We start from the raw sequence: 15338 nt of genomic DNA, 5'->3' as shown, positions 1-15338 counted from the left end.
TGCACTGATATTTTTGTATACACCCAACAATTATAACCTCAGGACCTCATTTAATATGGTAATCATCCACTTGGAACCAGTTACTGTGTGTAAAAAGATGGGATTTTCCACATCACTTTACACATATCTTCATTTAATTTCATCTGCCAATTTTAAATGCCTAGTTGGTATTCCAAAGTTTTTCTGCAGGTTCTTCATAGTTGGCTTAATCTCTGCTACTTTAATAACAGCAGATTTTGTCTCCAGTATTTACCATGTTTTGTAACTTTTGCGTTTATGCTGAACAGCCAGACACAAGAAAAGAATCACAGAGTCATTGTTTGGGTTGGAAGGGACCTTTGAATGTCATCTACTTCAAGTCCCTGGCTATAGGCAGGGACATCTTGCACTAGGTCAGGTTTCTCAAAGCCCTATTCCAACCTGACCTTGAACAATTCCAACGATGAGGCACCCACAACTTCTCTGGGCAACCTGTTCCACTGTCTAAGCACCCTCATTTTAAAAAATGTCTCCCTTATATCCAGTTCAAACCCAATCACTTTCAGTTTATAAACATTGTCCCTTGTTCTATCACTACAGGCCATGTCAAAAAAATCTGTCTTCTTCCTAATAATCCTCCTTTAAGTATTGAAAGGCCACAGTCAGATGTTCCCTTCTCCAGACTGAGCAACCCCAGCTCTCTCAACCCTTCTTCACAGGCAAGCTTTTCCAGCATTCCAATCATCATTGTGACCCTCCTCTGGACCCACTCTAACAGGTCCATGTCTTTCTTGTACTGGGGGCCAAAGCTAAATGCCATACTCCAGATAAGTTCTTACAAGGGTGGAGGCAGAGAATTACCTCTCTTGTTCTGCTGGTCACACTGCTTTTGATACAGCCTCTCTAGGCTGCAAGCACACACAACCAGCTCAAAATCCAATTTTTCACCCACCAGTATCCCCAAGTGCTTCTCTGCAGGGCTGCTTACATCCCCTGCCTTCCCCAGTCAGGGGAATTTGGGCTCCCATCTGCCTTTGTTCCTGTGTACTTCTCTGGGCTTGTGGAGATTGGCCTTTGATAATGATATAGCTCCTGTGATTTCCTCAGCAGTAGCCAGAGCAGGGTATTATTTGGGCTCTTCCATTTGCCATTGTTTTCCTGTGCTTCTTTTATAGGTGTGCAGATGAACTTTTACAATATACCCTAATGTAAAATGCAACTAATTATTCAGGTATTTAATCCTTCACTTCCAATACAATTTGGAGTAAATATCATACAGTTATGGAAATTGCTTCTTTTAACCCTTCCCTCCCCCCCCCCCCCCGGTTGTTTATTGACCAGACAAATCTGTGGTGCAGCACCAATTCCCTGCCAAAAAAAAAAAATAAATAAATTGCTGAAGTGGTGAGATTTTCTGAGTATTGTTCATTGTGAGCAAAGATAGAAATCTTATATTTTTCTGCTCTGACATTATCTTCTCTGAACAGTCCTCTCAGGTTTTGATCATTTCCTGACCTTATGAAGTCCCCATCAAGCTTTGTTCACCTGATCTGCTTGAAGAATGACTGTTATTTTTTTATGGACTACTCTAGTATTTCCCCAATGCTTTTTTTTTTTTTTTTTGTCCTGACTTACTGTGTTTTTTAAATGTAACCTATCAGAATTTAAGATCTTTTCTGACTTTTTTTAACTTAAATTTAATACCTTTCTTTCCCTGCTGTTTAGCCAGCACACTTTCCTTGACATATTTTTCAGACTTTACCCTGAAGTAATATAAATTACTTCTGAACCTCCAGCATAATATCTTCCCAAATCTCCTGACATTTGAAAATGTTTTACTTTTTCCCCACATTTGCTTTATTTCCTTCTTTATGAGCTTCCAATTCTCATGTAGTCTATAATTTTTCCCTTGAAATTAAACACAACAGACATAAGAGTTTCTGACTTTTGGCAATCCTGGAAAGGCACTGACTCTAAGTGCATTGTAGTTACGATTATATATCACATTTGGACAGCAATATTATAAATCTATGACATTGACCAGGACCAATACCAAATACATACACGTGTGCACACACACATTTGCATTTTCATATATCTATTTACTCCATTACTGGACTGTCTAAAAATTCTGCCTAATTGTCCCTTCTTAGTTTGTAATTAGCTGTGTTCACATGTAGGTCATCAATCTGTGACATTGTGTTTCCTTCTTCCATAGCATGGATGGTTTCATTCAGACTCAGTATGTCATATTTTCTATTACAATTCTCATTGACTATCTCATAAAATGGTACTAGTATTTTGCTTTTTCCTAATTAGGGCAGGAATTTAAATGTTGGTGACATGGAATATCCTTGGGTTTATTTTTAGAAATTGAAATATTCTTTCACCAGCCAGAGGAAGGTCTTGCCAGCATATACTTTAAACATCCTACAGTGTCCTATATATCATTCTTTAGCAAAGTTTCTTTTATGCTATGAAGTCATCTATAAGGAACTTAACCCTAAGCAACTGTTGTGGTTTGACCATGGCTGAACGCCAGGTGCCCACCAAAACTACTCTATCACTCCCCTCCTCAACCAGACACACGAGAAAAAAACATAACAAAAGGCTTGTGGGTCAAGATAAGGACAGGGAGATTACTCAGCAATTGCTGTCATGGGCAAAACAGACAATTCTTTTTGGTGTCCAGTGAGAGGATGTGAGGGAACGGCTTAAGGCTGCATCAGACATCACTACTGAGATGGTGGTCAAGCACTGGAACAAGGTTCCCAGGGAAGTGGTTGTGGTCCCAAGCCTGTTGGTGTTCAAGAATCATTTTGACAATGCTCTTAGATAATAGAATGATAGAATCACAGAATGGCTTGGGTTGGAAGGGTCCTTAAAGATCATCTAGTTCCAACCACCCTGACATAAGCAGGGAAACCTTCCACTAGAACAGGTTGCTCAAAGCCCCATCCAACCTGACCCTGAACACTTCCAGGGATGGGACACCTATAACTTCCCTGGGCAACCTGTTCCAGTGTCGCACCACCCTCAGAGTGAAAAATTTCTTCCTAATAGCCAATCTAAGTCTACCCTCTTTCAATTTAAAGCCATTTATCCTTGTTCTACTGCTACATGTCCTTGTAACAGGTCCCTCCAGCTTTCTTGTAGGCACCCTTTAGGTACTGGAAGGCTGCTATAAGGTCTCCCTGGATCCTTCTTTTCTCCAGGCTTCATAGGAGACTTGCTCCAGCCCTCTCATCATTGTGGCCCTCCTCTGGATACATGGCTTAACTTCAGTTACACTGTGTTGAGTCAGGAGTTGGACTCAATGATCCCCATAGGTCCCTTCCAACTCAGGTATGATCCAATGATTCCAGTTAATACTTGAAGTGATTATTTCAAGTAGAATTCATACACTTAAACTAAGATACAGGTATAGCAGGCAAATAGATTAGTGGAATCACTATTTTTCTGCAATCCCAAACAAAACTATAAAGTCTTCTTGCAGAATGCTTGCCATTGTGAAGTTTAGCAAAACTATGACTCAAACAGTCAGGTATCTGCTTCCATCCACTGTTAAAAATACCATGCCATAAAATCTGTACAGTTTCACATATAAGCAGGAATGTCCTCACGAGGTATTTTCAGCTTCTCAAAGCTGAAATAGAAGTTAAACACATAAGAAGTAGCAGACATGTTAAACCTCACAAAACAAAATACTTCATAGTATTAATCTTCATATTCAATTCATCATCTCATGAATACTTCTGATAGTATAGCATATAGCAAAGACTTAAATGTCATGAAGGTAACAACTCAAACACTAAAAGAAATTTTATCTTGTATATTGCCCCAAAGATAATGAAAGTGAGATAGACACTGAATGATAAGAAAGAAAATTTCAAGGAAAAACAAAATCAACAAGAATAGTCAGCATGACTTCAGAAGGCAAAAAAGTCTTGACCAACTTGATACCAGGTTAGTCATTTCATCATAAGTTAAATGAAGGGAGGGCAGTTGATATCATCTATCTGGACTTCACTAAGGCCCTTAACACTGTTTCTGGTAAGATTCTCGGAGGCAAACTCTTGATGTATGGGCTGGATGAGCAGACAGGGAGGTCAGTTATAAAACGCCTAAAAGGCCTGGTCAGTAAGGTAGTGAGCAGCAGAAAAAAAAATTCTAGTTGAAGACCAGTCACTAGCATACCCTAGGGATGACAGCTGTTTCCAGTTCTGTTAAACAGCTTCATTGATAATCTAGATGATGGATCAGAGTATAACCTCAGCAAGTTTGCATATAATACATAGCTGATGGTGGGTAACCTGCTCTAGGCAAACATGCTTGAGCACCGAGTCAGACAAGATGACCTCCAGAGGTTTCTCCCAACCTCAATCACTTTATGATTCTGTGACTATTCTTATCTTTAAATGATTTCTTGCCAAATATGTGGTGCTATTCTCAGATACAAGAGGCAAAAAAAAAAAAAAATGTGTATGGTGTGAAGAACTATTCAGTTTTTAGCTGTGGGGTTTTCTCATTCTTATCAATTCATTCTAGAAGTATCGCTGCTTTTTCATTCATTTCCTTTCCTGTTCTTTTCTTATTTCACAGTCCTCTTGCTCCATATTCTATTGAACTTCCTTTTATTCTGCTCGTCAAGCTACTTTGTGATTCTTGTATTTCATTCTCTTTCACATCTACACTGCTGCCAAGTTTTGTCTAACAGTCCTCTCTTCTGGGCTTTCTTTTTTTTCTCTGGTCTAAGCTTTTTTATCTTGAATCTTCTATACCACCTGCAACTGCTCCTGGGTCTGTGCCACTTAAATACTATCCTATAGGTCATACAGGATATGTATATCTTATTTATAATATTATACCATAGCCTAACAATTGGTTTTCTAATATTAACTAAAAAATTTAATACAAGGCACTTAAACAGATAATGGAGTAGGCACTTGAGGCCTTCAGTAAGATTAAGTAAAAACAGTAGGCCAGAGATGCAGGCTTCCTGAAGTCATGACTTCTACTTTCACACTGCATAGTGATTTGAATTCAACAGAACTACTGTATTAGAATACCTTTTAGCCCAGGAATTCATCCACTCTTTCAAGATGCGAGTCCAAACCATCACAGATTTACGGATATCTGCTATCCAAGTACTCTAACCACAGCTAATTATTTAGATATGGACCATCATGATAAGTTTTTTCTTAAACTGGATCAAGATAACCTAATCTTTGAGACTGTTTCTTGACTCTAAAATGCCTAAAACTAACTATTCAGTTAAGCAAGCAAAGATGCCTGCCTGGAAAATTCAATAGGCATTAGATCTCTGGCACCTTTCAAACTTCTCATCAGATCAGGTATATTTTCCTGTATCTCTCACCAGGTATTAAAACATCCTTCAAGCCTTTAAAGCTTGACTCATTGGCCTAAACACAAGTGTTTAGTACAATTTAAGATGCCCTAGGATATCCAAGACATTTTCACAGAACTGTTAAATACAACACAGGATTTATGTGACAAACTTTTCCTGAAATATCAGAGGAAAAGGGAGCTGAATATTTTAGGGGATTTTAATTTTCACTGTCTTTAGGCAGCTGAATTTAGCTTTTAAATTCTCAATGAGTATGTGTCTCTCACTAGCCTGTTTGACAATGGAGATAAGAGTACTTGATTCCTCATGGGACACTTAAGAATAAAAACATTAAAAATAATTAATTGTTCCTATACCATGTAAGTGAGGCACTAAACCACTACATTGTGTAGTTATTTGTTGCAATACTCAGTGCTTACTAGAAAGGCTGGCAGTAAAAATTAAGTGTTAATATAGTAGCAGAAACTTATGATCAACAAAGTAAAATTTCAAAGCCCACAAGAATTGAATCTGTTAATGTTTTCAAGGACTAAATGTGTTCTAAATAAGTAGATGGCCTAGCCTATTATAGTATTTTACACATATGGTTATAAAGGGTGAATTTCCCTAAGAAAAGGTATTAAGAACACATTAACCTTTAGTGGACTGTCACAGCACTATCAAAACTAGCCAGCTACAAGGCTTTACCATCCCATACCAGGTTAACTTCAATAATTAGTTCCCACACCTTGCCCCAGCACAGCTGCCAACCCACCACAACATTTCAAAAATTCATCTATTGTCCAAGCTGTTTCTTCATCCAGTCCACCCTGCTTCTTGCCTCTGCTGCATCCCCATTCTTCTCTCTCTCCTGGCTCCTCTTCCAGCCAGCTTCTCCTCATCCAGGCCCCTTCTTCTCCCTGCTTCTCCCAGGGCCCCTCCTTGTCTCTCTTATATCCAGAGCACACTCTCTCTTCTCCCTCTGCTTCTCTCTTCATCTAGAGCTCTCTTCATCCAATTCTCCTCTTCCACACCCCTTAAAGATATTTAACTACTTAGCAGGAACCAGCCACAGCTGCACATTATCCACATCAGCAAGCTCACCACCCCTGAAGCCAGCCCAGAGCTGTATATTATCAATGTTGATTAACCTGCCTTCATTCCTCTGTAATTCCTGTACAATTCCTCTACAGTAGACCTGTAAAATTATAAAATGCAAAACAAAATATATGAGAAAAGGTGTGATATATCTTTCCACAAACTAAGCAAAATGAAGGGAAACTACTAAACAAAGGGAAAAAACTACTTCTATGGAAGAGTGCTCCAAGAAAGATTTTTTAATGAGAAGACTACAGAATGGATAAGTATATTATTGGTAGTCTGTCATGGTTTAACCCTGGCCGGTAACCAAGTACCACGCAGCCGCTTGCTCACTTCCCCCCACCCAAAGGGATGGGAAGGAGGATCTGAAAGGAATGTAAAACTCAAGGGTTGAGATAAGAACAATTTAATAGGTAAAGCAAAAGCTGTGCATGCAAGCAAAGCAAAACAAAGAATTCAGCCATTCCCAGGAAAGCCAGGCTCCAGCACATGTAATGGTTACTTGGGAAGACAAACACCATAACACCAAATGTCCCCCCCTTCCTTCTTCTTCCCCCAGTTTATATACCAAGCATGACATCATATGGTATGGAATACCTCTTTGGCTAGTTTGGGTCACCTGTCCTGGCTGTTTCCCCTCCCAATTCCCCGTGCTCCTCCAGCCCTCTCACTGGCAGGGCCCCAGGAACTGGAAAGTCCTTGACTGAGTATAAACATCACCCAGCAACAACCAAACCCATCAGTGTGCTATCAACATTGTTCTCACATCAAAGCCAAACCACAGCACTGTACTAACTACTAAGAAAAAATTAACTCTATCGCAGCTGAAACCAGGACATAGTCAAAGAATAGAGAAAAGTATTTCAAACAACCACAGAACTTACTTTTCTGTATTTACTTGTTTGCTTGTTTATATCAAAAGGTTTCCAGTGAATCTTCATAGTCAATAAAAGACACTAGCCATTGTTAACATACATGCATAGTAACCATACAGTGAGAAAGGAAAAAATAGTAATCAAAAAGGCAAGATAGAGAATGAAGAAAAAACACGAAGCACAGCTAATTCAGTTAGTAGAACACCAGAAGTTATTGTGGTACAGATTCATCCTTCCCAGCATTAGTTATGTGTCAGGGCTCTTTCTGTAATCAGCAAAGAGAAGCATCTCCAGAAAGAAATTTGGATCTTAGATGGAGTGTCCCTCTAGAGATTTTTTATTTCTTTCTACTCACTGTAAAGTGAGTGTGGAGTACTATTGGTTTAACAGTGTAGTGGATTTGCAAGGCAAGGTTTTTGTAGCAGCTGGGCTACAGGGGTGGCTTCTGTGAGAAAATGCTTCTGTGAGAGGTGGCTTCCCCCACGTCCAACAAAGCCAGTGCCAGCCAGCTTTGAAGTCCACCACTGGCCAAAGCTGAGAAAATCAGCAATGGTGGTAGCACCTCTATGATAGCATCTTTAAGGGGTGGGGCGGGGGAGGGAAGATTGTGCAAAAAAACTGTAGCAGAAGAGAGGACCAAGAGTATGTGAAAGCAACAGCTCTGCATGTACCACAGTCAGTGAAGAAGGAGGGTGAGGAGGTGCTCCATGTGCCAGGGCAGAGATTCCCCTGCAGCCCGTGGTGAAGACCATGGTGAGGCAGACTGTGCCTTGCAGCCCATGGAGTGAGGGCACCTGTCCCAGCCTTCCCATTGGGCACATCCCAGGTCACTGGCTGCCACAAAGCCTCTTGGCCATCCCCACCTCTCACACATGGCCAGGGGATGATGCAGCTTGCCAGGGGTCCTTTCTGCTGTGGAGTTGCTCAGTGAGTGCAGCATGTTTCTTGCAGCTTCATTCCAAACAGTGGCCACTTTCCATCCCCTCTGGCAGCCAAGGTGGACTTGGCCACTTGGCTGGTGAATTTGGAGAAGATGGAAAGGACAGCCCTTCTCTCACCCTCACACAGGCATGCTGCACTGGGACTGCTGCTGCCCTTCCTGCAAGGCACATCAGTCTCCATTGCTCTGCAATAGGAGAGATCTGAACCCCCAGGGTTCCTCATTTACAAATGACACCACTCTGGTGTGCTTGTCAGTTGGGGGACAGCACTGAGAGGGTCCGGAAGCACTCACCTGGCATTTCTCCTCCATGGCTTTTTGCTCTCTCTTCCTTGGCAGCAGGCTGGTCTCACAGTAGGAGCAGGTGTCAGCCCTGGCCCTTTGCACACCAAGGGACCTCAGTAGTTGCAAAGGCACCCAGGCCATTAGGCCCTGGTGGCAGGGGGGCTTTCTTTGGCCGGCACCTGGCAGCACTCTGCAGCCAGGGTAACACACTGCCCCAGCCCATCCAGGCAAGCAAGCCTGGCCCACTTCCTGCTGGCTCCTGTGGAGAGGCAGTACCCCCAACAAAGGGACCCTGGGTGGGGGTCAAGGACAAAGTCAGGTCCTTTCCATCCCCTACCTGCAGCCACACCTCTGTCCCACCCTAGTGAGAGCCACAGATCTGTCCACACTGATTCCTGCCCCTAAGAAAGGTTCACCTGCCCCAGGGCCTGTCTCCAGTCAAGCAACTCTCCTCTACTCCTGTGGGACCTGCTGGCTCTCCTGCATGAGCCAGGACGCTCCACAGAGGTAACCTTCCAGCTCTCAGAAAGCATGACTTGGGAGCTTAGGGAAGCCCTTAACATCAGAGCGAAGGTCCACCTCAAAAGGCAGCCTGGGCACCGGCTGGCTGTCATCTTGAAGGTGAACCCTGCTGACCTGGATCCTGGCAGCTCCCGGCTGTGTTGGTGGTGATGAGCACCAGTGAGAGAAGAAGCTGAAACCCAGTCACCTTCTCATGAGCCAGAGTGCCAGGGATACTGCCTGTGCTCCTGGTGGCAGTGGTCAAAGCCTCACCTGGAGCTCTTGCATTGCAGGCCTTCAAAACATCCCTTCCAATCTCCTCGAGGAAGACCTTTATGAGGAGCAGATGAGCACCCTGCGAATACCAGCAGACAGAAGAAGTTGGCAGGACAGAAACAGTACCGTGGCAAGCAGCCTGCCTGCTCCGTGGGGGCTGACAGAGGCTGGAACTTGCCTGCAAAGCGACAGCCTGCCTGAAAAAGCCATGTTTTCTGCCAGCCACATCTTGCTGTGGCAGGGTTGGTGTTTGGGGGAAAGCAGCACAGAAAGGCATTTCTTTCCTTGGAGCACTTCCCAAAGGCTTTGAGGGTTTCTCCACCAAGGCCCTCTTGCCAGAATAGCAGGGAGGAAGGTGGCCATATCTCAGAAAAGGCAGTCCCTCTGGTGTAGACCAAGCATGGTCAGCAAGTCTTTCCTCAGGTAGGCTTGGGTGAGATCAGCTTGGCTGACCTCTGTTGCCAACATCTACTCCAAAACGTTGTGTTCCTGTTCCCTTAGGGTGGCCAGCAAGTTGCCCAATGCCAGCCTCCTACCACTCAAGCACTTGCTGTCCCTGTTTCAAAACAGCAGCAGAAACACTGACGCCAGCAGATGACTACTGAGAACTGGGCTCCCTGCACCATCCTACAGCTTTGCTTTCTGTCAGGAATGGATGATAATTGCTCAGTCAAAAGTTATTGGAAAAGTGAGATTTATTCACTGTGAATCATATATGAGAAGTATAATACATACTTGTTGCAAAAAGTTGGGGTAGTGTCAGATGATGATGTAATGGCTCATATAGTTTTCACTACTGAATCTGAAGTTTGTGCAGATAATGGAAATGGCAACATTCTATTTTAACAGCAGGACAGATGCAGCCCTTCTGTCAGCAGCTTAGCTCTGTAGAGCAGACACAGTCTAATGACACCCTCACCTGGAAGAGATGTGTGATATATATATATATATGCAGTTATATATATATATAGTACATATATATATATATATATGTACAATAATCATATATTTGGTTTAGGTGGCAATTGCAGGTGTGGCTTCTGTGAGAAGATGCCAGAAGCCTCCCCCATGCCCAAGAGAGAGTTCCAGCCAGCTACAAGATGGACCTGCTGCTGACCAAAGCTGAGCCCATTCATGATGTTGGCAGCACCCCTATGATAGCATATTTAAGAAAAGGTAACAACCACTGCTCATTAGCAGTTAAAAATTAGGATGCCAGTACACTGCCCAGTCTTTTTGCTCTTCTCCCTACTATGCTTCTGACATGAGGGGAAGTTACAAGCATAGCACCTAACAAGCCATGGTCCCATAATGCAGAAATTCCCATAAAACTGATCATTTCCAAGAGACAGGAATTTCTCTCAAGCCAAGCAATATAGGCACAGCCTCAGAACTTCTATCCTTCTGTTAACAGCCACTGAATAAATTGCTAGGGGAAAACACAAAGCCAGACAAACACACAACACAAACAGTATGACCATGTTAATTAATTTTCAATGAAAAGGAATAAAAACAATGTTCATGTGAGATATTAAAGAAAGAAAACTCCAATTCTATGCACAATTCCATTAGTTACATGAACTGGAGTAATTCCTTCTTGTTAAATACATTGTAATCTAGCAAATCATGGCTGTGATGTTAAACATTATAAGAATTTGTCCAATGGAATTCGGAAGATTATTTTTTTTTTAATAAAATCATTTATATGGGAAAAGACCTTTCATGATCATCAGATCCAACCATAAACCTAATGCTACCAAATCCACTACTAAATCATGTTTGTAAGTCCTGTATTTACAATCTTTTATATCATTTAAATATCTCCAGGGGTGGCAACTCAACCATTTCCCTGGGCAGCCTGTTCCAACACTTGTCAAAGCTTTCAGTGAAGAAATTTTTCTTAATATCTAATCTATAAGTCCCCTGGTGCAACTTAAGGCCATTTCCTCTTGTCCTGTCACTTGTTACCTGGGAAAAGAAACCAACACTCATCTCACTACAACCTCCTTCCAGGTGGTTGTAGAGAGTGACAAGGTCTTCCCGAGCCTCCTTTCTCCAGGCTAAACAACCCCAGTTCCTTCAGTCTCTCCTCATAAGACTTGTTCTGTCAATGTCTTGAGTGAAGACAAGACTGTACATTTGAACATAATTCAGTGTTTTGATTCTACAAGAAATTTTTGAGGAATTATTCACAATTCATGCATTTATTACATCACTGAATTTTTTTTCTGAATGAGGGTTAAAGTTATCAGTAATCAGACTTGTGAATTGTTCTGGAAAGTTTGTCATCTGCTGTTGAGGGTGATAAATTAGAGCATGTGCAGGCATTTCTTTTTCTGTTGTGCAGGTATTTGAAGACTGGGGCAAATGTATTTCAACAGAGGAACTTTAATGTCAATAGAAAACCACAAGGCAAATATAATAAAAGCAATGTAAGGCATTTTATAACTTTATTTATACAACCTTAATGTTCCTGACTCTGTGTTAGCAGGTCTACGTTTACATGTTAATCACAGTTTTTAAAGTCTTTATTTGATTTAAATATGGCACTAAAAATTATATAACTGTTAGACAGTTATTAGTAAGGGAATGCTTTATCCTTTCTTCTTTCTAATTTTTTTCCTGGTAGAGCGGCTGGGACCATAATGGGCTGTCATGCAATTATTTCTTACTAATGGCTACTTACCCACCTGGGAACTAGTAAATAGCCATTTTATAATTACAAATATGTTTTATGCCTTAAATGTGTACCTGCCAATGAGTGAGCCAATTTGCAGTGCATGGGTCACATTCATTCTTCGTGTTCATTATGAATTAAAAATAAAATCAGTGTGCATTTAAGCCTAGACAGCAGATGGCATTCAATGGTACAGGCATACTGCACCATATGTCTGCAAAATGCTTTCAAAAAGTACTTGGCAGTTCTCAACATTATAAAATAAAATTAGGTGGTAAAAATAATATATAATTTGGATTTCATGTAACTAAAAACATTTTAATTAATCCATTGAAATTTATTCCTACTCACATTTGCTATAATCAGAAATTATCAAAAAATGTTTAGAAAGATAGATCTCTTTTTATATTTAAAAAGTCATATTTTCATTTCCCTAATTTCCATTGAAAATCTAAACTTTTATGTTGAAAGCTCATGAAGAAAATTAACTTTTATTAATACTAGCAAACTTGTCATGATTTTGTTTAGCTGTCATATTTCTGTGCTAATTCTACTTACATTTAGTATTTTCTTGTCCATATCTTATGCACTTCACTACGGTATTTCAGACCATCATGGCAAGCATAAAGATTACAACCTTTTTTTAAGTGACAATTTAAATTTTTTAAAAAACAGATGGGGCTGGAACATTTTTATGGGCTTATGTTAAATCCTACCCATCAAAAAGTGTAAATCATCATCTTTCGCTGCAAAAGGAATGTGTAACAACCCTGTTAGCAAAAATGTACAAATCACATTAAAGAATGAAAGTCCATAGGTAAAGTTCAGAGTTAAGCTTCACAAAACCAGTGAGGAAGCGTGATGATCAGAGAATCAAATGGAACCAGCTAAACTCAAGCTGTAAAAGATGTATTTGGAAGACAGAAAGAGTGAAATAAAAGGAAAGAATCTTTTAGTCTGGATTGTGTTTTATGACAGACATCCTTCAAAGACAACAAAATGTTGTTCTATTGTCATAGACCTTTTAAAACATCTATTATTTCTTTCAGTATTAATATGTAAATGGAATGGAATATTGTCACACTGACACTGGATGGCAAAAAAAAAAAAAAAAAAGAATTCAGGCTTAAAGTCTGGGACATTGTTATGGCCATTGTCAGTGGATTAACACCCCGTAAAATCAAAGACTATCTTATAAAGTTACACAACAAAATAATCTTACATCTTTAATGTGCATTTTGTCTTTTGCAATAACGTCTTTTGTGTTAGTGATACTAATATAAAACTGTAAGTACTCTATTAATTCAATGCTTTAAACTAGAAAAATCACTTAGAGATTATAGTTTGCTAAAAGACTATTCTCATATTAATGGGAGCACTTTGTGTTAGGTGCTTTGTACACAAAGGAAGGATCAAAAAGGTCTGGTCTAAAAAAACATGAACATATGAGTAACTGTGGATAAATCAACTGATAAAGATATAGTTATCTCAGATAAAGATACAGATATCTTTTTATAACTTTTAATGACAATTTATTTATGAAAGTGTGGCTTGGAAAGGTCCTTGCAATCTAAAGCCAAATGTAAACCAATTAAGTCATCTTTGCATCACTGCTGAAGTAGAAATGAGCAAATCAGTGGGTGAGAAAATGAAAAAGGTAAATTCCCTGTAATTTTGACTTAGGAAAATGCAAATATGTAAGAAAGTCCTATGATTTAATTAGGTTTTGTCAACTAGTTCAGCAGTTTTAAAGGTCTCCTTTAAGGTGAACACAGATTTCTAGACATTGTGTATTCTATATTTTCTCATTGATACAGAGGAGCTCTTTAGTGTTAGTAATGTACATTTATGAATAGATTTATGTTGATTTTCAGGCAATTCAAGTATATAAAGGAATGCATTCCACCTGACACATTTTTTTGAGCTGCTGCAGAGAAAAACTGATTTGCATCTTCAGTTCTCACAAGATGTGACAGGTTGTGAATGCTTGAACTGACAGCAGCCTGTGAGTAATAGCTAACTTTCCCCTTACATTCCTATTGTCTGTCTAGGAAATCACAGACTGTCAAAGTCAAACAGTAAACAAAAGATGGCATTTCCACAAACTGTCCTATAAGGCACAAATCAAATTTTTCTTGTCAGAAATAATAAGCAAATGAGACAGACACAAATGGTCAACATGGCCCTCAATCTTGTCATTTCCACACCTCCACTGGAAAGGAAAAAAAACTTTTCTAAGTTGCACAAAGTCTTTTCATAGAATCATAGAATTGTTTAGGTTGGAAAAGACCATTGAGATCATCATGTCCAACCATTAACCCAGGACTGCCAAGTCCATCACTAAACCGTGTCCCTAAGCACCACATCTAAACATTTTATAAACACCTCCAGGGATGGTGATTCCACCACATCCCTAGGCAGCTTGTTAGAATGCTTGACCACCCTTTCTGTGAAGAAATGTTTCTTAATAGCCAATCTAAACCTCTCCTGGCATAACTTGAGGCCATTTCCTCTTGTCCTGTCACTTGTTATCCAGGAGAAAAGACCTACCCCCACCTGCCTACAGCCTCCATACAGGTAGTTGTAGAGACCACAATAAGGCCCCCCCAAGCCTCCTCTGCCCCAGATTAAACAACCTCAGTTCCCTCAGCTGCTCCTCATAAGACTTGTGCTCTAAACCCCTCATGAGCTTTATTGCCCTTCTCTGGACACACTCTAGCACCTCAACATCTCTCTTGAGGTAAGGACCCCAAACTGAACACAATATTCAAGGTGCAGCCTCACTAGTGCCAAGTATAGGGGGACAGTCACTTCCCTTTTTCCCTGCCGGCCACACTGTTTCCCATATAGGCCAGGATGATGTTGGCCTTCTTGGCCACCTGGGCACACTGCTGGCTCATGTTCAGCTGGCTGTCAACCAGCACCACCCAGGTCCTCTTCTGCCAGGCAGCTTTCCAGCCACTCTTCCCCAAGCCTGTAGCACTGCATGGGGTTGTTGTGAACCAGGTGCCACCCTGTGTAAAAGGGAAACTGCCTTTTTCTGAAGTATTTCAGAAATTATACTTAGTGGTTAGTTCATGTGGTATACACGGGTTGTTGATAGCATTCTTGCAAATGTCTCCCTCTATATTTTGCAGAATAAATACCCTCCTGTTGCTGAACTGTCATCTTTACTCTAGGCATATTCATAGTAAAAACAGGAGCTGTGATACACAAAGTAGTGAAAGTGGCAGCATCTTCCAAAGAGATATCAATGAAAGTGAGTACCCACATACTCCTCTCCTTCTCTTAATAAGTTGTTAATCCAACAAGACATAGTGTTTTATTATTTGGGAACATGCAAATCTTGATCTCACT

This window comes from Falco peregrinus, chromosome 4, assembly GCF_023634155.1.
Source record: "Falco peregrinus isolate bFalPer1 chromosome 4, bFalPer1.pri, whole genome shotgun sequence".
Taxonomy (NCBI): Eukaryota; Metazoa; Chordata; class Aves; order Falconiformes; family Falconidae; genus Falco; species Falco peregrinus.
Note: the sequence above shows the minus strand (reverse complement) of the source record.